The sequence below is a fragment of the Podarcis filfolensis genome, assembly GCF_964270895.1.
Source record: "Podarcis filfolensis genome assembly, chromosome: 7".
NCBI classification, from domain to species: domain Eukaryota; kingdom Metazoa; phylum Chordata; class Lepidosauria; order Squamata; family Lacertidae; genus Podarcis; species Podarcis filfolensis.
The window spans coordinates 56345996-56372646 of record NC_139603.1 but is presented as its reverse complement, the minus strand read 5'-3'; the positions used below and the strand labels follow the sequence as shown (position 1 = coordinate 56372646).

Below are 26651 nucleotides of genomic sequence, written 5' to 3'. Positions count from 1 at the left end.
TGGAATGGTGGTTGAGAGGAGATTACATCAATTCTTTCCTTCCCAAGAAGACTCACATACTCCTTACCACTTTGTGTCCACATAGATTCTTTTAGTGCAAATGCATTCTTCTTTTGTGTGGCCTAAATTTCTACTTTATGTCCCACCCATCCCTTTCCTCTCCTTGCTTTTAAACTAAGCTCAGGTCAGTGTCGTGCACTTCGCACAAGACTTCCTGTTTTATTTTTAATCACAGAGAATACCAAGGCTTGGATTTTTTTTCCCAATTCTGTCATGTACAATCAAGAAGAAAAAATGCACAAAAAGAAGAATTGTTAAGTCTTCTTATGCATTTTTCAAATTTTGCATCTTAACAAATATGAAGACTGAATTCATGCCAGATATGATCAAGACATTGCCAGCGATTCCTGTTTACATGGAATTTGCAAAATTTCCATCCAAGAAAGACAGGAAGCAGAGCAATTGACTGTTCTTCAGAATACTGCAGTTGCCTACATGATAAAATAGCACCTAAATGAAGAGGGCCTATTTTGGTTGCTTCTGCATTAGTGCCCTTTATCACAGCCATAGCAATGCTTTTCCACCATCAGGAAAGTTTCACCCAATGGTATAGCATTATATTGTTCATCAATGTCAACTCAGAGGTAAATTTGTTCAGCAAAGATAGTTTCTTGTGTTCTCGTGGGAGTCTGTACCACTGTTGAACAGCTCTTACTGTCATAAAGTTCTTCCTGATGTTTAGTCGGAATCTCTTTTCCTGTATACTGAAGCCATTGGTTCGGGTCCTAGCTGCTGCAGCAGGAGAAAACAAGCTTGCTCCATTCTCTATGTGACAGACTTTTAGATATTTGAAGATGCTTATCCTATCTCCTCTCAGTCTTCTCATTACTGGCTAAACATACCCAGTTCCCTCAACCTTTCCTCATTAGGATTGGGTTCCAGACTTTTGATAATCTTGGTTATCCTCCTCTGCACATGGTTCCAGCTGGGCAATATCCTTCTTAAATTGTGGTGCTCAGAACTGGACACAGTACTCCAGGCGCAGTCTGACCAAGACAGAATAAAATAGTGCTATTACTTCCCTTGATTGGGACACTATACCTCTGTTGATGGAGCCTACAATAGCCTTAGCTTTTGTTGCTGCTGCATCAGACTGTTGACTCATGTTCAGCTTGTGGTCTACTAAGACCCCTACATCTTTCCCCATGTACTACTTGCAAGTGAGGTGTCTCCCATGTTCTATTGGTGCAGCTGGTTCTTCCTGCCTAAGTGTAGAACCTTACATTTGTCCCTATTGAAACTTAGTTCGTTGGTTTTGGCCCAGTCCCCTCCAATCTGTTGAAGTCAACTTGAATTCCGATTGGTGTCATCTACAAATCTGATATCAGGGACTGTCTGGACACTGAAGAACAGTGGCTGAATTCTGATGAGTGGGCACCGGGAGAAGCAGTGTTGGAGACTGGATTGGATGAAGGGATCATTGAACTGTGGGAACCTGTAATAGTCAGGAGACACGAGTAAGAGTCAAAAGAAGCTGCAGGACTGAAGAGTGAACAACAGGTGCAGGAGAAGGGGGAGATTGGTGAGGTTGATGTAGAGTCAAGGGCTTCCACACTTCCTCCTCCTCCTGACCCCACCTCTCCTGCTCCACTGTCTCCCAGGACCAGAAGAGGATTGAAGAGGGAGGAGCAGAAGGTTGCATGTAGGTGGAGTCTGCACCTGCTCGCACGCAGCTCAGGTGGGGGAGATATGTAAGCTGAGCTCGGGAGAGGAGCCCCTCTGTTGCAGCAACTGCCTCATCAAGTGCACACATTGGAGTAGCTGAGATATGTAGGACTGATGAACATACCTTTCCCTAACTTGTAAGTGTATTTTTGACAAGTCAATTTCTCCCTCTGGACATTTCTTGCCTGATAGCGCCTTGATACTTGATGAGCATCCCCTCAATACCTTCATCCAAGTCATTTATAAAGTTGTTGAAGAATGACGGGCCCAGGTCAAAACGCTGTAGTACCCCACTCTTCCCTTTTTCCCAGGATGATAAGGAACTGCTAGTGGGTTCAGTCAGTCAACCAGCTACAAGCCACCTAACAGTTATCTCACCCAGTCCACATTTTACCAGCTTCTCCACAAGAATATCATGGAGGGCATTGTCAAAAGCCTTACTGAAATCAAGGTACACTATGACCAGGCATTCCCCTGATCCACCAAGCTTTATCTATATAAAAAAGAGATTTGTCTGGCATGAAGGAAAGAAAGAGAGAGAGAGAGAGAGAAATAAAATAAAAATCACCCCACTGCCCCCTCTTGGCAACAAAAAGAAACTTTCATTTTGAAGGAACAATTACCCCCAAAAGCTTCCATTGCATTTGGCCTGTCCACATTGTAGAGACTAGTATTGCAAATATGTTTTAAGAAAAAAGCTACAGATCAGATCTGAATGAACATGAGGACAAAGCAAGGTAGCACTGGAAAAGTATGATTTGGCAGTAATAGCATGTAGACTCCTCATTTAAACAATTAGCATATGATGTCAATTCCAGAGGAAAGGGTAGTGTTAGATACGTATTGTATCTGTATGTGACGTATTTTACATCTGTATGTAAAAATTTCAATCAGTTTCTGATTCACTCTATGCTGTCACCACAACTGTCTGTACTTTTGGTTCAGAGCCATTCTGTATGAAACAAGGCTGCGCTCAACATTTACTACAACGGGGAGTCTAAAAATGGCTATAACAGGTTTTTTGGCTAAAGTGGATGAAATTTACAGGCACAAGAGCCCCTCCAGAGAGGATTAAGTCTGCCAAATTGCAGACCAATAGGTCCAGGGGCTTTTTGTGGGGGGAAATAAAAGTGATTCACTTTCCTCCATAATCCCTTGCAAGAGTTTGTCTCTTGCTCTTTCATACTTTATAATAAGTAAGAAAGGGGGCCAAGTGGTGTGCATTTTTCCTTGTACTTTTTGCAAAAAAATAGATAAATTGCAGCTTCACAGTATAATTTTCTTTCTGGTTCTATTTTTCCTTTATTTCAATAGTTCTAAAGTTCTGAAGAGCTCTGATGAGAGAGAGAGAGAGAGAGAGAGAGAGAGAGAGAGAGAGAGAGAGAGAGAGAGGGAGAGTTAAAGGAGAGCAACATAGGATTTAAAACAAATAAAGTCTTTAACTTTTTTAAAAAAATCCTCTGCTGCACTTTAACAAAAACAACCCAGAACTCTTCAGTGTTCCACAGGCCACAAGTGGTCAGCATAACTTCTTGCAAATCTGTTAGACCTAGGGAAACATAGATCTATAGAAAATCATAGACCTCTAAGTTTCAGAAAAGCACAGAAAAAACATTACGACATGAGGCTTTGTGGTGACCCTGATCTGACTGGGGTGGGGGCTATGTATATTAAGCTTGGACTCGTAATTGAGGAAAGACCCCTGAATCACCTTGATTTGCCTCGTGATTCAGCCCCTAAGTAAAGCCGATGCACGATCTGATGATACATTGCTGAAATGTACAGGTAAATGCCTCAAAAGAAGAAACTCGTTGAAGTCATGAATGGAACACCTGAAGCAATATCATTGTTTTAGCAAACAAGGTGTAGACCTGGCCAGTTTCTGGTTTTGAAGCCATCGGGAGCTTCTGTAAGCTTAGCTACATTGAGCCTAGCAAAGTAAGATCAGGAAAAACTAATTAGTCAACAGTTTGTCAGCATCTCTGTAAGCTGAACAACCTTAAATTGTTGTCCACCTTGTTTTGTGTGTGTTTGTTGTTTGAAATGTATTGCTTAGTGTACATCTCTTGAAAGTTCTTTCTGATTCTTCTTTCAGCATGTTGTAAATGTCAGTTCGCACATCACCTACCTACCGGCTTCCTCACTTCTTTTCCAGCAAGAGGAGAAACTGCTGTAAACATTTCCGTTGTTGTCTTAGTTGCATTTGCTGGGCAAAGGTCATCATGCTCTGATTTAGTGTTTTCAAATAAGTGTGCCCTTTGGTGCCGCATTCTATTGAGAGACAACACAGCCCAGGCAGGAGAGTTCAGCATGGCCACTAATAAAACACAAGTGCCGCTTTGTCAGGCCATGAGCGATTACTTGAACAAGTGCCAACCAAGAAACCAAACATTAGAGCACAGCTCTTCAGACCCTCAAGACAAAGGACCAATTGACTTTCCTCATTAGTCGGTGTGCCAAACATGCAAACACAGTTCCCCCTCTGTCTTTGATGCTCAAACCATGCCAGCTTGTTAACATCTTGGGTGGCACCGTGGTTTACGAGCCTGTAATGATTATTATGTGGGGCAATTATTTGGCCCTAATTGAAATGATAGACCAGTCCTTTAAATGCCTCCACGGAGCATCTTTCAGACAGTTTATAAATTCTGACTTTCCTCTTATAGACTTTGGCTGCACGGCATGCATGAAAACCCCTCCCCGCTCCGCTTAACCTTTAAACTCCCAGCTTGTGAATGCAGCCCGGGACGAAGGTTGCGCTAATGTAGGTGGCTGTTGCCAAATGACTTTGGCAATGCAAACATAAATCCTGGTGCTTAACAGAAAAGGTCGTTTAAAGTTTCTCCATTTTTTCCAGTTTGGCTTGCCACCCTGTAATTGTGAATCATAACTAAAATATGCACTATAATGATTTCAATATGCAAAATATTTTCAGACAAGTCAAAAGGTATTCTAGCAGATTTCAGTTTCTTTTAGTTTTCTTTTGCACATTTATTTTGTATGAATCTCATTGATGAAGTAAAATCACAATTATACAAATCTACTACTTGCTCCAATGGAGTTGGGCAGGATAATTGGCAAAAAAATTGTTTTATAGTCTTTCTTCCCCCCTGCAAATCTACATAATTAGAAAATAAGGATTCTTTACCCATTGTTTCCACACCTCTATCATACATCATTATGGATCGAAGAGGTATAATCTCACCCAGCTACACTTTACACTTACAAAACACAAAGTCTACAGACATGTTCCCATTCACTTCAATGGACAAAACACTTCTCTAGACACATTCCTTTGCATGTGCAGAACTACACCTCCCAATGCCTGTGGAGAAGGTCTTTGGCTTCATGGAAGAATGAATGCCTTGAATATGAAAAGTCTGAGATTTAATCCCTGGCATCTTCATGGCAGAGATCTGATATCCCCAAGAGCTTTTGCCAGTTACTGAGTGAGATGGACTGACTGTCTGACTCATTATAAAGCAGCATTCAATGTTTCCTATGTGATGTGAACTTGGGCAAATCACTCTTTCTTAATTCTAAGCTTCCTATCTGTAAAACTGAACTTAAATTACCTTACCTCACAGGGATGCTGTCAAAATAAATTATAGTATTAAAGCCAATAACATAATTGAAAATGCTTTGTAAGTTGTATTAAAAAATCAAGCGTAAAATATTTATTTTAGCAATAATTTATATAGCAGTTTCTGTAAGTCTTTTCAAAGAGAACACAGATTTACGTACATTTTCATTAGCTAATGTTAGGTATAGATGCAAATTCAGAAATTATTACTGTAATTTAAATGGAAATGCATCTTACCATACTGGGGAAGATGTGACCAGGTGGCATGTGTTTCTGCTCAGTTTGCTGTCCAGCTGCTAAGTGTTGGTGGTCATCCAAGACTGGATCAGACAGCCCTCCAAACAGAGGACTCCCTCAGACAGAGGACTGACCTCTAACAACTCTTCAAACAGGACAGATCTCTGTAAAGTAGGATACACGGTCATCCTAATATTTATCATAATTAACAAAGGACAAAATTGATACCTAACAGCAACAACACAGCATCACTTCACCTGAAGGAAGTTATTTTATAGATGCATACTATCAAGTCTGTTAGTATAGCAGCTATACAACCAGCCTTATTCCAGACAAACTGAGCTCTTCCTAATAAGGTTTAGAAATGTGCCAAAATGACACAGCAGCAGTAGCAAAAAATGATATAATCAAATTATACATTATCCTCCTTATTCCGCTTTCAACACATCACTATGGAAAACAAATTGTAAGTATAAAAATCACCTTTTGCCAGTTTTTTAAAAAACTTTTTAAAAATCCCTTCTCAAATGTAGATGATTATGTCAGCATGCAGGCAAAATGAAGGTTGAAGTTATAATATTTTTGTCACTTGATCTCGCTTGAATTATTCATGAGCTTTTGGCAAATTAGCTACCAATTCAATACAAATCCACTCTCCTAGTTTGATCAAGTTGTACTCTTATTTTCTATTGCCAGGTAGAGCAAATGAGCATTTTGGCTGGGGTTTATTTTGTTGTTATTGTAGCAGAGAAAGCATACTGTGAAGTGTGAGACTTTCTTTTGAGAGATTCCACTTCACAGTCAGCTGAAATTTTCTGCAGCAAAACAGTTGGTGGCAAGTTAAATTTAGAAGCCCTCTTAAAAAGAATAGAGATCTGTCCTTAGACTGTGGGTGAGAAGATACATAATGTTGTTATCACAGGCACAACAGCAGTCCAACGGCCTTGATCAGAGCACACACTGCTCCCAAAGAGCTACATCAGATCAACGAGAGAGAAATCTCAAGGCTGGTTCTTTCCCCTCAGTATTCCACCACTTCATTTTATTTACTTATTTTGGAATGAACTTCTGCTTCATCAATGCTGCCTGAAGGTGTTTCTCATTGCCTGTCAGATTTCTTCTTTATAGGGCTGAAATGTATAGGGGCTAGTCAACACATCACTTAGATCAGGGTAGACGATACGGCATCCTCCAGATGATGGACTCCTAGTATCCATGACCATTTGCCATGCCGGTTGGGGCAGATGGAAGCTGTATTTCACAACATCTGGAGGCACCACATTGCCTACCCTGGGTTAGATTGTTCCAAATTCCCTTTGATGATGATGATGATGATGATGAAGATTTTGGACTTGATATCCTGCCTTTTACTCCTCTAAGGAGTCTCAAAATGGCTAACAATCTCCTTTCCCTTCCTCCCCAACAACAAACCCTTGTGAGGTGAGTGAGGCTGAGAGACTTCAGAGAAGTGTGACCAGCCCAAGGTCACCCAGCAGCTGCATGTGGATGAACGGGGAAGCGAACCCGGTTCACCAGATTACGAGTCCACCGCTCTTAACCACTACACCACGCTGGTAATCCTATACCCACTCACCTGTTAACCCCATTTTAACTTAGTGGGAGGTAAAGGTAAAGGGACCCCTGACCATTAGGTCCAGTCATGACCAACTCTGGGGTTGCGGCGCTCATCTCGCTTTATTGGTCGAGGGAGCCAGCGTACAGCTTCCGGGTCATGTGGCCAGCATGACTAAGCCACTTCTGGCGAACCAGAGCAGTGCATGGAAACACCGTTTACCTTCCTGCTGGAGCGGTACCTATTTATCTACTTGCACTTTGACGTGCTTTCGAACTGCTAGGTTGGCAGGAGCAGGGACCGAGCAACAGGAGCTCACCCCGTCGCGGGGATTTGAACCTCCAACCTTCTGATCGGCAGGTCCTAAGCTCTGTGAGTAAAGATGTATAGGACTTCACTATCAGGTGATTAAAAAGGTGCAGCTGGTGTGTGTGCGTGCACACACACACACACAAACTGCATCCCTACTTGCTTCATTCACAGCCCCCCATTCACAACCCCTCCCCTATCCCTATCCCTCTGCCTCTGATCAACCCTCTCCCCCACCCCCACCCAAAAATACTGAAAGAAAGTGAAGTGATTTCTGTTTTACCCACCTCAAACTTGTAAAATCTGCCCTTGCAGAATGATGATTGCACCTGTTGTTCTGAAGGTTGGCCAACTTCATCCCCTCAGAAGGGGCAAACATGTCTGCGAATTGCATCCCGCTCTAGCAGTTTTTTTTTTAAGTTAGCAACTTTTCCTTTTCCTTGGTATTGGGGGACTTCAACATCCATGCTGATGCCACTCCCTCCTCACAGGCTCTGGACCTGGTGTCTTCCATGGCGACACTAGGGCTCTCCCAGTTTGTTTCGGGCCCCACACATCAAGCAGGCCACACGCTGGATTTGATCTTTGGCGCCGGTATAGATGTGATCATGTCTCCTTTGATGAAGGTGCCATGGTCTGATCACTACGCTTTGAAAGCCAGGATTGACTTTCCACCCCCACCCTGCTTAGGTGGCGAGCCGATTTGGGCTCGCCTGCAGAGGCTGATGGACCCTGATAGATTCCGTCAAGCCTTGCGGGACCTTGCTCCCCCTGGCGACTCATTGACTGAGCTTGTTGAGGGCTGGAATACCCAGCTCCTGGCAGCCATCGATGAGATCGCACCTAAGCGCCCTCTGCGACCCCGCAGAAACCGGGCTCCCTGGTTTACCGAGGAGCTTCGGAAAATGATGCGGGATCTCAGACGGCTAGAGCGAGTATGGCGGGGTGCCCGTGATGGAGCCTCAAGAACATCTTATAGGGTTTTTATGAAAACCTATGAGATGGCAGTGAAGGCCGCTAAGAAGTCTTACTTCTCGGCCTCCATTGCATCCGCTAGCTCTCGCCCGGCGCAATTATTTAGTATAATTAGGTCTTTAACGTCCCTTGAAGGACAGCCAAATTTAAATAACAATCTGACACACAGCTGTGAGGCATTTGCGAGCTTTTTTGCGGAGAAGGTCCTGTTGCTCCGCCATGACCTTCCTGCCAATTTGGATACAATAAATGAACTGGAGGCCCCTCGACTGTCCTCGGGTCCAGTATTGGACCACTTTGACCGGATATCTACAGCCGATGTGGACAGACTCCTCCAAGCTGGAAAGCCCACCACCTGTCCTCTTGACCCATGCCCGTCATGGCTGATTAGAGCGTGTCCAGACGAGGTGCGGGCCCCCCTGGGGGATATCATCAATTTGTCCCTTGGCACCGGGATATTCCCAGGGGAACTGAAGGAGGCAGTGGTGCGTCCGCTCTTAAAGAAAACATCATTAGATCCCTTAGATCTATCCAATTACCGCCCGGTTTCGAATCTTCCATTCCTGGGTAAGGTGATTGAGAGAGCGGTTGCTGAACAGCTTGGTAGGTTTCTGGATGAAACATTGGCTCTCGATCCATTCCAGTCCGGCTTCCGCGCTGGTCATGGGACCGAGACGGCTCTGGTCGCCCTAACAGATGATCTCCGCAGGCAGCTGGATTGAGGCGGGTCGGGGCTGCTGATTCTTCTAGACCTGTCAGCAGCCTTCGACATGGTCGATCACGAACTCCTAGACCACCGCCTTGCCGACGTGGGGATCCAGGGCACAGTCCTCCAATGGCTGAGCCATTTCTCTCTGGTCGGGGACAGAGGGTGGCATTTGGGGGGGAATTGTCATCGCGCCACTCCTTGGTGTGTGGAGTGCCTCAGGGTGAGATTCTCTCCCCGATGCTTTTTAACATCTTTATGCGCCCCCTTGCCCAGCTTGTCCGGAGTTTTGGGCTGGGTTGCCATCAGTATGCCAATGACACCCAACTCTATCTGTTGATGGATGGCCATCCTGACTCGGCCCTAGACACACTGACCAGATGTCTGGAAGCTGTGGCTGGATGGTTACGTGGGAGCCGGTTGAAGTTAAATCCTTCGAAGACAGAGGTCCTCTGGCTGGGACGGGACGATATGGGATTGAGGGGGCAACTCCCATCTCTTGCGGGGGTGCAATTAGTGCCAGCACCATCTGTTAAGAGTTTGGGTGTAATCTTCGATACCTCCCTCTCTATGGAGGCGCAGATTACAACTATAACAAAGGTGGCATTTTTTCATCTCCGCCAAGCTAAGCAGTTGGCCCCTTATCTCTCTTGCCCTGACCTAGCCACTGTGATCCATGCGACGGTCACCTCCAGACTGGATTATTGTAACTCGCTCTACGTGGGGCTGCCCTTGAGACTGACCCAGAAACTCCAGCGGGTGCAGAATGCCGCGGCGAGACTCCTTATGGGGTCTTCGCTGCGAGACCACATTCATCCGGTACTATACCAGCTGCACTGGCTCCCGGTGGAGTACAGGATCAGGTTTAAGGTGCTGGTTTTAACCTTTAAAGCCCTATACGGCCTAGGACCCTCGTACCTACGGGACCGCCTCTCCTGGTATGCCCCACAGAGAAACCTACGGTCTGCAAATAAAAACATCCTGAAGGTCCCAGGCCTCAGAGAGGTTAGGCTGGCCTCAACTAGAGCCAGGGCCTTCTCGGCTGCGGCTCCAATCTGGTGGAACGCTCTGTCACAAGAGACTAGGGCCCTGCGGGACCTGACATCTTTCCGCAGGGCCTGCAAGACAGAGTTGTTCCACCAGGCCTTTGGTCAGGGCGCAGCCTGACTCCCTCCTCTGGCAACCTGCAGAGAATTTTGCTTAATGGTTGCCATCAACTTGATTTTAATTAATTTTTATAATGAAATATTTTTTAAATGTTGGATTATTTTGATTGTTTGACTATTTGATTGTTAGCCGCCCTGAGCCCGGCTTTGGCTGGGGAGGGCGGGATATAAATAAAATTTATTATTATTATTATTATTATTATTATTATTATTATTATTATTTAAAGAGTCAAACAAAAATATTTCATGTTTCCCTGAATGAAATTGTGGTGCTACCTACAATTTAGCAGCCTAAATTTAGCTGGGTTGTTTTTATTTCATTTACATCGTGCTCTTTCTCCAATTTTCGTAGGGTGTTTCCCCATTTTATACATATCCAAATTAAAAATCCCACCTCACGCCCATGGCTGGTAGTAGAGAAGTATAAGATTTTAAACAAACAGATGTCCATTTGGGAAAACCTTGCCTCTCCCCTTCTATTCCAATGGTTTCATGGCCCTCTTTTTATCAAGCTTTTCAGACAAACTATTTTTAATATGTGATCAATCTGTACTTGCCTATATTTCGTAGATTTCCCAGACAGAAGAACAAAAGGCAATAAAAGTTGTCCCCCACCCTGCAGTTCATTAAATTAAATGGAAGCTAGTATCAGTGGCCCTGAACCTGAAGATGGTATTTACGGATGATTCCTTCCAGCTTGATGCAATTTATTGTGGGATTTTGCCCACTGAGTTACTGGCCTTTACACTATGGCTCTGGTCCAAAGGAATAGATAAATTAATCTTGTAGCAAGTATACTCATGTACTATTGATTGGAAAGGAAACAGGTGACAGATTCATAGGAAAGCAGTGCTTGCACCAGATGGAAGAGATGGGAAACAAACCCCCCAAAAATAAGACTCGAAAAGCAACTGTAAATTAAGAGTGAGGATGAAATGGACAAAAGGCCTGCTTGCCTCGACGGCCACCCTAAATTATTATGACACCCTCAGCATCATAAATTACCACTGGATCTTTATCTGGGCTTATTGAGAGACTTTTATATCAAGTACAGAGAAGCAATAATTTTGTTAGAATGTAGAAATCAGCACTTTCTTGTAATTATTGTTTCGGTATATTTAATGTTTAATGTCAACAGGAAATAGTATTTATTTGTCCATCTGCCCCTACCCCCACCCCACCCTCAATCCTTAGTATGCCATTTATTTCTGGCCAAAACAAATATGTAGAACTGAGCATAAAACACTTAATATCATTAATATATACTATTGTAGGTTTTGCAGGTCTTCTACAATGTAACAAGATTCTTCATACCAGAAGACTGCCATGAGCAGAGTGAAGGAAGGGTTTAGTGGAAAATGTTTCCAAGACATGGATGATAATGACAGAATTTGCTTCTGGGAATTCTGGAAGCATCCACCTCCCCCTGTGAGAGCAAGATTTGTGGTTTAGGCGGACTTTTGTACTGATCCAACGGGACTCTCCTTATTTCCTTCTGTTTATAAAACACCCCTCAGTGATCAAGTTCACAAAGTGAGCCACAGGCGTCAGTGAAGAAGCAAACCTTCAGCACAATGACTTGATCAGCTTTTGAGGAAATGGCTATATTCCCAGTATTGTTCATTTCTTTCCCTTTATGAATCACTACATGATCTGCCAACTCTACAATCCCGTGATTCTGCGATTCACCAATAAAAGCATCAATAACTTTAAAAAACCAACAGCATAGAAAACAATTTCATAGATGAAATTTCAAATCTAGTACAGATACAGACTGGAATAAAAATTCTACACTTAAAAGACTTGCTGAAAGAGGGAGGTCTTCCATAGGCACCAAAAAGCTAATAGAAATGATTCCTGTCTGATATGCTATGGAGGGGCGTTCCAAATGGCAAGCATCACTTAGCTGAAGACCCAATTCCTATATTGTACAAAACAGATACCTTGGTGAGATGGTATTGGTGGAATGCCTTCTACTGAAAAGAGCAGTTATCAGTTGGGTATATAAGGAGTGAGATGATCTTTTAGCATTACTACTAGTGCTAGTAGTGTTAGCTTTGCTGCTAATGTTAGTGCTAGCATTACTTGCCATACATATTTATCACCAGCACTGTGCAAGATTGTAGTGTTTAGGAGCCAAGCACAAAGAACATTTCTAGGTGCTAGGCACTAAAGGCACTTTTACGACTGATGCTTATTGTCTGTAACACTTCTAAAAAATCTTGTGAAGATACTTGATGTGGCGTATAATGTAGGAAACAGCCATTTTAAAAATTCAAATAAGAGTCCCTGGAAATGTGGTTGCTTAATTTAAATGATCTGTTGGAAGCATGTTTTTTCTGTTCCAATGAACAGACGCAATCTTAGAGGCATGCATTCTCAGTCACTGATCACAATTTTTTTGCTAGGATACATCACTTTGGAGATTTCTTTTCCCCCTAACTAGGAAGAATGCTTCCCTTTCTGCACAAGAAAATTATGGTGATAATATTTCTAACAGAAAAAAATGCTAATATTTGGATGCACATATGAGTAGCTGTCCAATATCATTGCACAGATGCCGGGCTTAAAAAAAAAAAAAAGCAGGTGTTTCCTGTGAAAGTTGAGTAGTTCCTTCTTGATCTTAGATGCAATGATCATTACTCTCTGTGTCCACAGATTGCTATTTTTTTGTTGTTGATTTCAGATGCCATAATCACTTCCCTGTGTTTACAATCCAAGCCATTTTGCTAATTTATATTGTATTTTTTTATTCAATGACTCAGACTCAAACTTTTGGCACATGCCATTCAGTACTGTGATCCAAACCTAAACACAAAGGGACTTGCGATTGTTTTAGTTAGTGCTGTGCTGAAATCTGCTCTCCAGTTTCTCAACATGTCCCTGAAATCTCATTCTCGAGGCACTTTTTAAGGGAAAGGCAATGCTCAGGGTATTTCTTTAGAATTTTGGTGTGCATTGAATTTACTTTTTTGCTGCTAAGGGGCCAAGGGTGGTGTGTATGTGCTTTTCTTCCCTGTGAACATTTCTCTAGCACCCTGCAGCCTCCGTGGCTGCCCAGGCTTCTTCATCTGAAAAAGCCTCATGAGGGGAGTTCTCTTATGGTGTCTTTTCTTGGGCTTTAACTAAAGCACAGCCACTTGGAGAGGCTGCAGAGTACACACCACTAGTGAGATGAATTGTAGAATGAAAGAAATGACATTCACAAGCAGCCCTCATCCACCTCAAAAGTAAATGTAACAGAAACCCTCTGCTCCACCTATGAGGATTTTACTTAATTTTTCTCTCCCATTTGATCGTTTTAAATTTCAGTTTCTTTCAGTGTCTGTTTCTTTTTTCATTAATTGCTAGGAAATGCAGGAGAAATGTTTAGTACAGCACTAGTTTGAATCTTTAGGTTGCTGTGGCGTTGCAAACAATTAAGCTATTTCATTGCTTACCCATGTAAGTTTATCAAAATATGTAATTTCCACTTGCTCTAGAATCTTTCTTTTTTCATTTAGCAATTCTGAAGACCAGTTTCTAAAGTTAGTCTAGATAGTTATTGCCTTTAGTTAAATACTGTATTCTGATGATCAGAGCATTTGCTTTTATGGAAGGTGAAAACAAGGGTGTAATATTTTGAACTTTTTGAAGCCATATGCAGAATTCCCATCGATCACAACTGAGCCAATATGCAAATGTTGGCTGCATATCAAAAATAAAGAAAGTGTAACCATAAAATTCCATGTGTACTCTTTTAAAGATGGTGTTGAGAAAAATTTCAAGTGGAATTATGACCGGCTCTGCATTTTTTAGTGTAGTATGATTTAATTGTGTTGCATATTAATGCATTTGTTGCCTATTAATTTTATCTTTCCATATCTGTTTACATAGGGACTCTTTCATTTTTGCAGTGAAGCTAGGTTTCCTACCTTTAGTCTTAAAAACACACACACACACACAAAATCCTCTAATTTGTATTATATGGGATCATTAATTTCTGCATTTTACACTTGAGCCAACAGCATTCTGATTATCTGCTACAATGAAAAATAAGCAGTACTGCTCTTGTAGACTTAATTACTTACAGCAGGGCCCGTCTCTTTCTTGTTATGGCACGCGGTCTGCCAATGGGGTGAAAAGCATTGTTGAAAATAAAATTACTGGATGAGTAAAGAAAATAGGCAGCACTGGTCCAGCAGGCATCACTGCCATTTGAGTGAAGCCATCCTTCACATTGAATCAGATCAGAAAGCTAAGAAAAGCCAGGCACCCTCAACCTGGGGCAGATTTTCAAAAATGGTCTGAGCCATTCTTGGTGTTTCAACTCCTTGCATATATTGATGATACCTTACATGCTCTGCTGTTGGGTAACAGGATACAAAATCAGGATTCACATGAAACTTGTTTGCTCTGATGCATTGCCTTTTCAGTCTTGCATACTCTGCATCAGGGGTTGAGAACCTGTAGCCCTCCAGATGTTTGATTCCAACTTCCATCAGCCCCAGCGAATGGTCAAGGATGATGGGAGTTGTAGCCCATCAACATCAGAAACTGGGCATGACTAACTTACCTGCTTCATTAATTCCAGTGGGTAATTCCAGTTGGATCTCACCCGCTCATACTAGAATTTATATTATAGTGACAAAGTGGCTCTTTGGTAATATCCACTTAAAACATGCCATACAGACACACCTTTAACTGTTATTAAATGTTATCCCCATTTGTTCCATTTCTGCCCTTTTGTTCTCTTTGCTTGATATTATAGGAATATCACTAGATAATGGAGACTCTGGGGCTCAGCTTTTCCTCTTGCTTACTAGATAGTGCTTACTGGATGTAACTTTCACCTTTCCCTCAAGCATCACAGCAATCCATTATAGCAAGCCTTTTACTATAACGCTCCCAATTTACTCTAATAACTCCAGTTTATCATTGACCAGAAAATTAAGATTTGGCCTGTTCTAGATGGAATTACAATCTTCCTAAAGAATCAGATTTGGAGTTTGTGAGTGTTTTTCAGTTCAGCTTTGTAGATGGATGATCGGATGTTTGTTTGTTTGTTTCATTGTTGTTGTTCATCACTTATAACACATTTAACCAGGGTTGGTTGGTCAGCTGCAACTTTACTTGGAAAAAAACAAGATTTTGCCATATTCATCCATGTGCTGATAGTGTTCACACTAGCGTGCCACAATGTGCTTTACTTGCTGCTGCCTGTTCAGAAATTTCAGTTAGGAACCCACCACTGCCCATTCATTCATTGGCCTAGGAAAACTTGAGCACCTCAAGGACATTCTGTTCCCTTGTGAACCTGTCTAACTTTCAGATCTTCACATGAGTACTCCCAAACTAGAGGTGAGGGTGCCATTCCATCTCTGAAAGCCACAAAAGAGCCTCCCTTCTGTGCCTTAAAATCTCTTGTGGCAAAAACTACATTCCATTTCATAAAATTTCAAATCAGTGGACAGAGATTTTCGCTCATCCAAGCAAACTTTTCCATTTTGCCTGTCTCCCTAATTCCTCCCTGCATAGGAATAAGATGATTCGCAGCTTTTCTTTTTCTATTTTTCTCTGCAGTTTCCTTAATTAAGTGCCATTTTAAAAAATCCAAACCCATAACTTTCTAGAGAAGTTATACATTTGTTGTGTCTAGACCTCCTCTTCTCCCAGCCTCCTCCCCCTCAGCCCAGTCCTTACAAGCCTAGAAAAATTCATCTCACTTCATGTTTTGCTGGCTGCCTGCCAATTCCTGCCTAGGAATTCTTGTTATAGATTCATTCCTTTTGTGCAGATGAAATTAGTTTGACTGTTCACAGTTATTGAACACACTGACCATGCGCCATAGACATTCGTTCCCTCAAGGTCCTGAGTCTCCTAGGCATGGGAGCCACAGGTCCTGCAAAAGTCTGTTAAGTGCCTCAAAGTTTGTTTCTTGACTGACCTAAGTTAAAGTATACCAAGGAGACTAAAGCCAAATTAGAAGGGAGCAGGACAGGCAGGTCACTCTGCAAATGAATACGGCTGATGTCTTAGCAGCGCTTAAGACAATAAAGTCATTCCAACTTGATCTCGGTAGTTTGGCTCAACTGGACTGTGGACCCAGCATTCAACAGTCCCAATCTAAATTACTTTATTTGAAAAGACTCTCTGTGTTTTCTAAATTTATTAATCTGTTTATTTATTCCCCACCCTTTTCTCCAAGGTTCCCCTTCTACTGGTTTAATCCCCACAACAACCCTGTGAGGTAGCTTAGCCTGAAATACAGGGACTCACCCAAGGTCAGCTAGCAAGCTTCATGGCTGAGTGAAGCTTTGAACCCTGGTCTCTCCCAAGTCTGGCAATCTACCCACTACATCACACTGCCCCTCAATGCATAGTTGTTCCACTGTTGACCTTGGCTCACCACACTGTATAAGCGTGTGTTTACTGGTAACAACTGAACAACAAATTTTGGGCTCTTATGGAAGTTCAACAGCCTTTCTTGCTCAATATGGAAAAGCATTGGAGCATGCATGAAAACTGTGTGTGCCTCACTGCAGAGATAGTTCAACTACTTGGACCGCATCCTGCACACCCAGGGAGCCCTGGGAGCTTTAGCAGAGTCTGCTAACCTCTTGGTGAGAGTTGGTGGTCTTAATCCAGACATCACTTTCTCCCTTAACATATGATGTATGCCAGTGATGGCCAAACTTGGCCCTCCAGCTGTTTTGGGACTACAATTCGCATCATCCCTGACCACTGGTTCTGTTAGCTAGGGATGATGGGAGTTGTAGTCCCAAAACAGCTGGAGGGCCAAGTTTGGCCATCACTGATGTATGCTGTTAAAGCTGATGGTGCCAATCTGTGGTTTGGAGAGAGGTGCACATGGGAACTTGCATGCAGCCTGTTGCTCTTAATGTGGCTCATTGTCATATGAATAGAAAATTTACACATACTTTATTTGTTGACTATCGCCATAAATTATATAATGCAGGTTTTAAAAGGGGGGGGGGTACTGAGACTGTTTCTAAAAGAAGTTATTCCTAAAAGAGGTATTTCAGATTAAAAAGAAAGACAACCCTAGTTGTTTTAATGCAGCATAACATATATATTAATTAAATTGTATTTCTTAAAAGATTGTGGAAGTTGATTAAAATGTATTGTAGAAAACTCTTTGATGATTACAGTAATCTTTAGAATTGCTCTTAAAATATTTTGGTTTCCTTTTCTTTTTTTAAAAAAAATCACATTATGTTTGCATGCCCAGTTATATTAAAACTATATATATATATATATATATATATATATATATATACTTTCAAATTTGTTCTGTGATGTTTGAAATACAAATCTTTATACAATATTGTATTGACTATCTCCAGTGTGTATGCCCACTGTATCTGAAATGTTCGTCTGAAATGATAGATATTAAGTGAAGCTATATTGAGATGTATATATTGCCATTCCAATAAGGATATATGCTTGAGCTTCCTTAAATCAAACTGCTACCAAATCATCTTTTTCTGTTGCCTTTATAAATGCAAAAGCTCATATTATATGTGCCTCCTCTTTAAAATGAACCACTAAATGAAATGTCCATAGACCACTAGAAAGCAAATGGAAGAAACTACTGATAAAGACAAAACCATGCATGTCAACAACAGCGTTAAAAACCAAATGTATTTAATTAAAAGAGTGAAGTCAATTAAAATCAAAATAGTGCAGCCTGTGCAAATGCTGAAGTAATCATTAGGCCTTGCTGAATAATGGAAGAGTATAGAATTTTTTAAAAGAGAAACAGCAGGGGTGATACATTACACAAAGCAACAATCTACACCAATATGACAATTGAATTACTTCAGCCCCATTAGGCAGGTGCAGAAGAATAATTATCATGAATTTCTCCAATGGAAAGAGGAAAAGAACAAACTTTTTGTTTGAGACAAACTGCTGTGTGTCCCCCCTCCTCCTAAATGACGAGGAAATGAAATAGCACAGAGTGAATAACAACACTGAGGATGCTTTTTTGGGGGGGGGGGGATCTTTTTAAAAGCTTAGTTAATGGTAAGATTAAAATATGCTGGCAATGAATTCTGAGACTAGGGTTAGTAAAAATAAGCAATGATAGTGTAAATGTCCATTTTAATGCATCATGGAAGAGTCTTTGATCAGAACAAAAAGAAAATCAGAAAAGATGTTCTGCAGCTGAATTCAAACATTCTCTCATCCCATGCTTGGACTTTATGTGGTATCTGGTTTCCTAGTTTAGATTCAAAGCAAACTGTGACCTCCAGTTTAGATCCAAGTGAGCAAGCATTCCCTGAAATAGTAGAAAGGGTAAAGGAGTATTGATTTGCAAAATGCAAGGAGGTTCAAATGCTGCCACTGATGCCAAATATAGTTTTCGTATTCTAAAGTTCTCCGATTAAGAAGTAATCTCTGTCCCCATAGGCTACAAAAGCGGGTTAGAAGAGGAAGTGAAGAAGCTTCAATGAACAGTTGTCCTGGACAGGAGCCAGTTCTGCTACTGCAATCCACCAACAAGTGGGTAGAAAAGCAAGAAGTCATAAAGAATTCAAAAGATTAGGTGCTGGGTGCTGGAAGACAAGGTGTGGTTATACACTTTAAAGCAAGGGTGACTAACCTCAAGGCCAAGTCCCCAACTAAATTTTTCTTACCCCAAAACTACGTCAGGTTTGACAGCAGCAGAAATAAAATTAAAAATAGACACACCCCACTCATGGGCCTTTCCTCCAGGAAACACAAATTCCAGCTCCTGACACCCATGCTACATGCCACCCCAATCTCTGAGTTGTGCAAGATTACAGGGCTCCAGAGTTCATGTTTCCTTTGGAAATTAGGCATGGTGTAGACTGTGGTGTCTTTATGATATACAGTTTATTTACACATATATACAACCTGAGACTACAACAGAGGAGTTCAAAGCACTGACACTCCAAAAGGTTCTTGCTTCTCCCATAGCTGTAGCTTTGGATCCAAACAGACCACAGCCATGGCTCTGACTCTCCACAGCTTGCTGCATTTAACAGACTGCAACCTCTAGGTCCCTAGGTCATATCACCACCACTATAATCCTAATCGCTACTCTGCTAACTATCTCAGAGCTCATGGTGGGGCCTCACCCATATGCTTTTGGCACAGAGTCCCTGCTTTTTTAATGGCTTTGTTAAGTTAGCGATTATCAGGCTGGCCTGTCTTTTCTTGCTGGATTTAGGGATTCAGGGCACTTGATTAAATTCTAACCCTTTACTGCTTCTAGGAATTTAAGGGAGGCTGCCCTCCCCACAAACTACAACAGTATCCAAAACACATAACTAAGATTTTTTTAAATAAAACCAAATAATCCTGACTGCTGTCAGACAGTGATAGAAATTCTGTCTTTCAGTCTGCTTGACTGTTCTAAATTTAGTGTGGTTTATACCTCTATGAAATTGTAAGTGTGCAGTTTGCATAGAATGGACACAGCGTGCTGATAAAATCTGACACAGGCAACAATCAACATCATTTTTCAGGAAAGGCAACCTGTTTGAAGGAGGACCTGCCAAAAGAAACATTACAGTAATTAACTCTGATTGACAGAATGCAGTGCACTCTTACATCCTTTAGCAGCTAAAACATCCAGATAAATAAATAAAAGAGAGCTTGATATGCTGCATCGCTTTGGGACCCTGAAGTTGTAGCCAGCATCCACAATCCATAAAGATAATGGGCTGTTCACAACTGAGGTGAAAGGAAGACAACTGGAGCAGAAATTCTTGAGAACATAGCAGGCCAAAAACAGAATTAGCTGCTTTCTTGTAAAGAACAACAATGCATCTTAAAAGAAAGCACATGGGCCTTCCACGCTGCACTGGAAAACAGGAGCTGATAGGGCTTTAACATAGTCAATCCCTGAACTTTAATACTCAGGTTACATTCTTCTGATTTAGCATAGTTACGGCTGGGGCAGGAGAGCAGCACAGTCCCACCAGCTGCATCTGAAGATAAACATGTCTGGGCAGCCAAAGAATGGAGGGGAGGTGGGGTAAACAGATGGCTGGGTACACCAAGGCTATCATCCTGTGCACACATTTGTGGGAGTAAACACCATTGAACACAGTGGGCCCTACTTCCAAATAAATATGCATAGGCTTTTGCTGTAAGAATGCCAGCTATACCTGTGCAGCCTTTATATCATTGTCCTCCTCACTATATTTGCTATACTCCAAAACTATGCCTCTTGAATGGAGCAGCAAGAAGAGGTAGACCTTGCTTTGCCCAGGTGGTCCATTCCTCCAGTGACTACTTCAGCTGCCTGGCTGCAGGTCTCCTGGGCTTGTGGCCTTTCATAAATGGAATTTGTGCTGTCCACTTCTCATCAGCAGGGTCAGACAGAGCACGATGCTACAGTGCTGGCATTTAGGCACCTGCTTAAAACTGACCTTGTTCACCCAGGCTTCCCCCAATGGGGTGATCCAGTTTTGTCAATGTATTAAGCTGATCTACTGATCTATAACACATTTTGAACTTTTTTGTAATTTTATTGTTGGTTTTATGCCATTCATCACCATGTTCCCTGCCCCCTTAATGTTGGTGGTGCAGAAATGTTTGCAAATAAATAATTGAGCTCGATAAACGAATTCAGTTTGCCTCTCTTCTCCTTGGCACTGCTCTCCCTTTCCAACTTCTTTGTGCACCTGGATCTTTGGAACAATTGCATCTCCCTACTGACCCAGCAACTTCCAGGAACTCCTTATCCATGACTTCTCTTACCTGATGGCTCTTATGACTGCCTCCCTTTTGGACCCTGACAGTTCACTATTCCCCCACCACAGGGGAGGATGCTCAATCCCATGCATGTGTTATGATAGCCAATGCAATAAATAAATCCAACTGAATGCACACAGAGGCAGGTGACCAAAGGATCAATTGAGAAGTGACCTGAGGAAAGCATGGTGCCAGAAGTAATTGACAGAGTCATCAAATCAATATGAGGTAGTTCAGGCAGGCTAGCATTCAATCTCCTTTCCCATGCTACAAAACATTTGGTTTATCCACTTGTCATTTATCTGTATGCCAGGTGTGCATAATTTGCCAATATACGTAAGTAGACCAGCCGAGATCTAAATTGTGTGTGTGTGTGTGTGTGAGAGAGAGAGAGAGAGAGAGAGAGAGAGAGAGAGAGAGATGTTTTTGTTTGCTAGCAGAGCACATAGAATTCCAAGTCAGAGCCTTTCATTAATATATGCTGCTTTTCCTGCCATTGGGTAGGCAGTTCTGGGATATGGCAGATCTGTGCATCGAGTAATTTTCTCCAAGTCTACACAAAATATGAACACAAATCTCTTCCTCACAAATGTGCCATCTAGTTTTAACAGGCTTTCTTAGCCATTGCAGCACTGTTGAATTCTTTTGCTGCACTTCATAAAGATGTCTGTGCCTGGAATGGAAACCTTTTTTCAACTGGACTGGAATCCATGCATAATTTAAAATAATATTCAAATTGCCATAAATTTAAAAGCAAAATATAAAATGTGCTGTATGCTGATATGGGCACAGAAGAAAGATTGATGAATCTGAATTTTTTTCTTCTTTGGAAGTGACTCAGAGGTAGGCAACTTGGGGCACAATCCGTCACAAACATCTGCTGTGCATCCCCAGTAAAGTGATGGGTATTGCACAAGAAAAGAGTAGGGGGGAAATGTGCCTAGAATGATGAGTGTTTGCTTCTAGAGGTATAAGAAATATATTTTTAATCGGTTTCCTATAGGGTTGAGTCGTCAATTGGCTGGAGTCAGGGCTGGGCCATGGGCAGTCAATGGGGAGCCATTAGCAATTGATGAGCCTGAAGTCAGGACCAAAGAAAGGACCAGGAGACAGGAATGATTAGCAAGCCAGTAGTCAGGGCCAAAGGACAGTCAAAGAATACAGGACTGAAACAGAGCTCTGGATTACCTTGCTCAAGGAGGCATTGACTGGAACAGGAAGTTCTCATATACTGTTAAATTTCATGTGCTTTTTTGTGCAGATTTCAATATATGTATTTACAATTATAAGTACTTTGATTCATCATTATTATTAAGCCCTGAAATGTTATTTATAATTAAAAGTCACAATATTTCAATCCTTTTGAAAATTCACATAAAATGATGAGTGGAGCCAGGTTTATATTCAAAAGGTTGAGAAATCCTACCTCTTCTAACAGGTCTAAGGATACTGTCCCTAATGGAAAGTGCATTCAGTTCAGGACAAGACTTGAGTCTCCAGATGAAGCATTCTTACTTAGTGTCATGATTGCTAGTTACGTATGCCCAAAAGCAAGGGCAGTGGAAGGTTAAGATGTTTCCTTTTTTAAAAGGCTTGACAATAATTCAGTGCAAAAGAGAGAGAAATATTGAAAGCTAAATTCAGCACACAGGAATAATGTAAATTTCTCATGCTGTCTTGGCACTGCTCTGTCATACTAGCTTAAGTCATGATGCCATAATAGCCTAAATCATGATGCTTAAGCTCAGTACTAGATTAAAGGATGGAGTCCTCTATCGAGCAGACCCTCCAAGAGTCCCAATTTTGTCGTGGCAGTCCCTATTTTTGGCCAGGTGCCCCAGGGTTCTGTTTGGATTCAGGGTGCCCCACTTTTGGGCAGCGACAGCAGCATCGGAAGGAGGCATGAGGGCTCCTTCCCAAAACTTCATTATTGCTCAATAAGCTTTGTGACAGAGAAGGTTGGACTCTAGGACCCTGCAGAGACCTCAAGCTTTCTGCCCTAGAGGCTGGGAGGCCTCTCCTCTTCCCTCTCCCAAGGCCACAAATTAATAAGGTTAATTTCCTTTGATGACAAAGCCAACATAGCCACTTCACCTTGAGCCTTATTAGAAATGTGCTAGAATGAACTTTGGGGGAAGAGTGTGCTTCCTGGATTTTCTCATCCATAGCTTGAGACAGTTGATGGCATTTAATATATTTCCCATGAACCATAGATAAAATGGAAATCTGATCATTTTGTTTTGGATCACCAAAGGAAGCAAGGGAGGGGGGAAATCTGTAGATTGTATGACTCTCTGGTTTAGGACTCTATGGTTGATTACAGGACTCTTTGAAGCCCCGTGTGTTCCAGGCTGAGGATTGAAACTGGGTGGCAGTTAGTGTGGGAGTGAGAGGGCAAGATGGGGGAGGCAGTAACTGCTAGCTGGCTTGTTAAGCGGGAGAGAGAGCGATGTCCCCATGGACAAGAGAAGGCAGTGAGGAGGAGGCACGAGTCAGCTGCCTCATGCTCGTCTCAAATTTGCTCAGTCTATCGGTATGATAGAGCACCATACTTACTTTAACCCATATGCCACACTGTGTTCCAGATATATATAGCCGTGCATAGGAACAACACCCATGCCATAATTTTGTTAATTCCAGAGCTCAAGGCCAGCCTATCTTAATTCATACTTTCATTTTATTATCTAGCTTTGTAGACTGCCCTTCATCACTCATAGTGATCCCAAGGCACTTTCCAAAATATAATAAAATAAACAGTAAATAAACAATCTTTTAAACTTTTTTTTTAAAAAAATGGAAGAGCGTAAAAATACTGAAAACAGGAATTTGGTACCATGCTGTTGCTCTATAAAATGCTTAGCAGTGCATGGATTTCCCCCCGTCCCAGTGCAACTTTCGTTTTATCCTCTGCTGATCTTAATCATTCTAGTGGTCATCCCAACAAGGTACATGGACATTGAACTGCATAAATAAAGTATTTTTTAGTGTTGCAGGTGTATAAATATTTCAGGATGGATACTTTGTTATCAGGATTACTGAGAGATTTTAGTTTGCCACAGTTGGTACACATATTACAAATTCACACAGGGGAACTGTCCAACAGAAATATTGTCTGTGGTCTTATAGAGGCCTCAATTTGTCCTTATTTTGGCATGTACCAAAATACCTTGCAGATTTGGCACACATTTATATGCTAACATGGGAGCACTGTTGCATAAGTATATTTTCTTACAGATACCAATATTTCTGGATAGTGGTCTTAATCTGTGATGTGCATCCATAAAAAGTGATGGGTTCAATCACCCTGTTGGTTTCATTATTCTGATGTTTAGATGTCAACAAAGTACCTCATCTAACTGATTAAGCTATATAAAATGCCTGTTTTTATATCTTCATAAGGTATCCTCTTTCTTGTAGTGTAGTTGATGGCTACTGGAGCTGTAAAATGTGTATTTTAGAATCAGTACATCAATTTGCAAATGAAGGTTCAAATAAAAGCCCAAACTATAGTAGCCAATTCAATTAAATAAACATTCTTGTGTTTGAAGAAAGCCATTCTGAAAACAGAGTATGCTTCAAAAGTCCAAGGGAAATTGAATGTGCTTGTTTACAGGGCTTCTACAATAACTTTGTCAATGGCAAGTCTAATGGGTTCAAGCCTGACAACCCCAACTCTAGACTATTAACTCTAATAGCCCCAACTCTAATAATACTAGTTCTGTCTATGTTTTCAATCTTAGTGTTTCAGTATATTGGCTACACTAAGCCTATTAATACTGGGCAAAAAAAGGGAATGGTTCAGAGTCAGGTACCCTAAAATAAACATATGTATGATATGAAATTTAAATGCTCACATTTTGCAAGGTCCTCATGTTGAAAATGGGGACCTTGCAAAATGAGTCCTCTATTGTTAGAGGGTAGCTATCATTGATTTTTGACCTTCCTATGAGAAGTATGCTGCACTTCCTCCATAGTTGCTAAGCTGATCCAATGAGTGAAACTGGGGAATAGTAAATTTTAAAAGACTTTTAATAAATCATTTAATTAGTTTTCATTTCTCTTACCTGTTCTCTATAAATGAACACATTAAACTGTGAAGGCTTGAGACGCTGAAAAGTCTTTGATGAATATTAGAATAATCTAACAAATTAACCTCAGGATTCACAAGCATGACACAGTTAGGGAAAATGAATCGGTGCTTATGATAAACGGAATTCCAGATCTTCTGGCCCCAAGGTATCAAGTGGTGAGTTGTGTTTCTTTATGCTGCTCTGCAGAGCAATGGACAGCTCCCCTTGATCTGTCTTTTGCTACAATTTATTCTTGGCGAGAGAGCAATTTGGTACACATATTTTTTTAATTAGTTTCCTACAGAATTTCTTTAAAAGGCAAAATTGTGGAAGGACCTTTGGTTTCCTTTCTTGCAATTCGCATAATATATTGTGTCGAGCGTGTGTCTGAAACTCTAACCCTTATGCCTGATTTTTAAAGAGCTTTGTTCAAAGTAGTTATTAAACACACATCACAGTGATGTGGCCACTGGGTCTAATTGTGAGGCCTCTCAAAATGTCCTATATAATGAGAGGAGAAATATCTTGCACTCTGCCAATATTATCTTTATTCTGCTCTAATGCTTTCTCTGACCTGAGCTCCGTGATAGTGTATAGCCCTTGCTTGCCAAAGTACACATATTCCCTATCATTGCCACTTAAAGGCTCTCATGTACTAAGGCTGGAAAAGTTATCCTGTTGAGACCTGATGGTCAGAACCGACACTTTTAGACTAGAAAGACTAATGGCCTGACTCAGTATACATATAAAGGCAGCTTCATCTACATTTACACCTATGCCTTTATATATATATATATACAAACAGATGCACTTTATTCCACTCAAATATCTAATAATGATACACCAGTCCAAGCTACTCATGTCATTTGACAGAAAAAAATGGCACCTGTCTACTTTCTTCCCTCCCATAGGCACATTTGTTCTTAGTTGCATGTCATGCCAAACTCTATGCATGTCATGAGTACAATAACACTGTAAATTAATGGAGTGAATGTAAGGATTGTATAACACCATGAATAGTATTGCTATTTGAACTACACGGCTCTTATAGAGACATGACTGTGAAAATTCTGGCCTTTTCTTGAAAACACCCTTGCAAGGATATTCTGCTACTAGACCAAACAAGACTATCTTAAAACTACTTTCCAACCCAATCCTTCTTTCCTGATCTGATCCTGAATTGACCATGGTTGTCTCTTCTCTTTCTAGCATCTCTGTAATAATTAAATTTTGCCAACATGACTGTCCTAAATCTTCCCTTAGCATTTCTGCTACAGCAGATTTCCCTGGATCTTTCTACTTCCACTCTGAATTCCATTTCAGTTTATCAACACACTTCATATGAGTGTGATATACAACACTGAACATGGTACTCTCAAGTAAGGTCATGTTAGTAAGTGCTACTATTATTTCTTGAAGATTTGATATGATGTTTCCATTTATACAGTTGAATAGGAATATCTGCTGATCTCATAACTGCTAAATCTGCCAGGGCTGCTGCTTTGCTAATTGTTTCTCATCCTTTAAGTGGGTTTGTGGGTTTTTTATTAAACAAAAATATTTGTAACACTTCTGT

General features: G+C 41.3%; 2 long non-coding RNA genes across 4 annotated transcripts in view; one reads left to right on the top strand and one right to left on the bottom strand.

Annotated features, from left to right (window-relative positions):
- LOC310766852 overlaps positions 1 to 26651 on the top strand; it is a 268649-nt gene that overhangs the window by 160685 nt on the left and 81313 nt on the right. The window lies entirely within an intron of this gene.
- LOC310766863 lies at positions 1157 to 7858 on the bottom strand. Of its 2 annotated transcripts, none has more exons than XR_014550474.1 (3): positions 7715 to 7858; positions 5546 to 5709; positions 1157 to 1495 (listed from the first exon to the last, which is right to left on the bottom strand). It is a non-coding gene; the product is annotated as an uncharacterized lncRNA (long non-coding RNA). The 2 variants fall into 2 exon arrangements; XR_014550475.1 differs by lacking the exon at positions 7715 to 7858 and adding an exon at positions 5803 to 5964.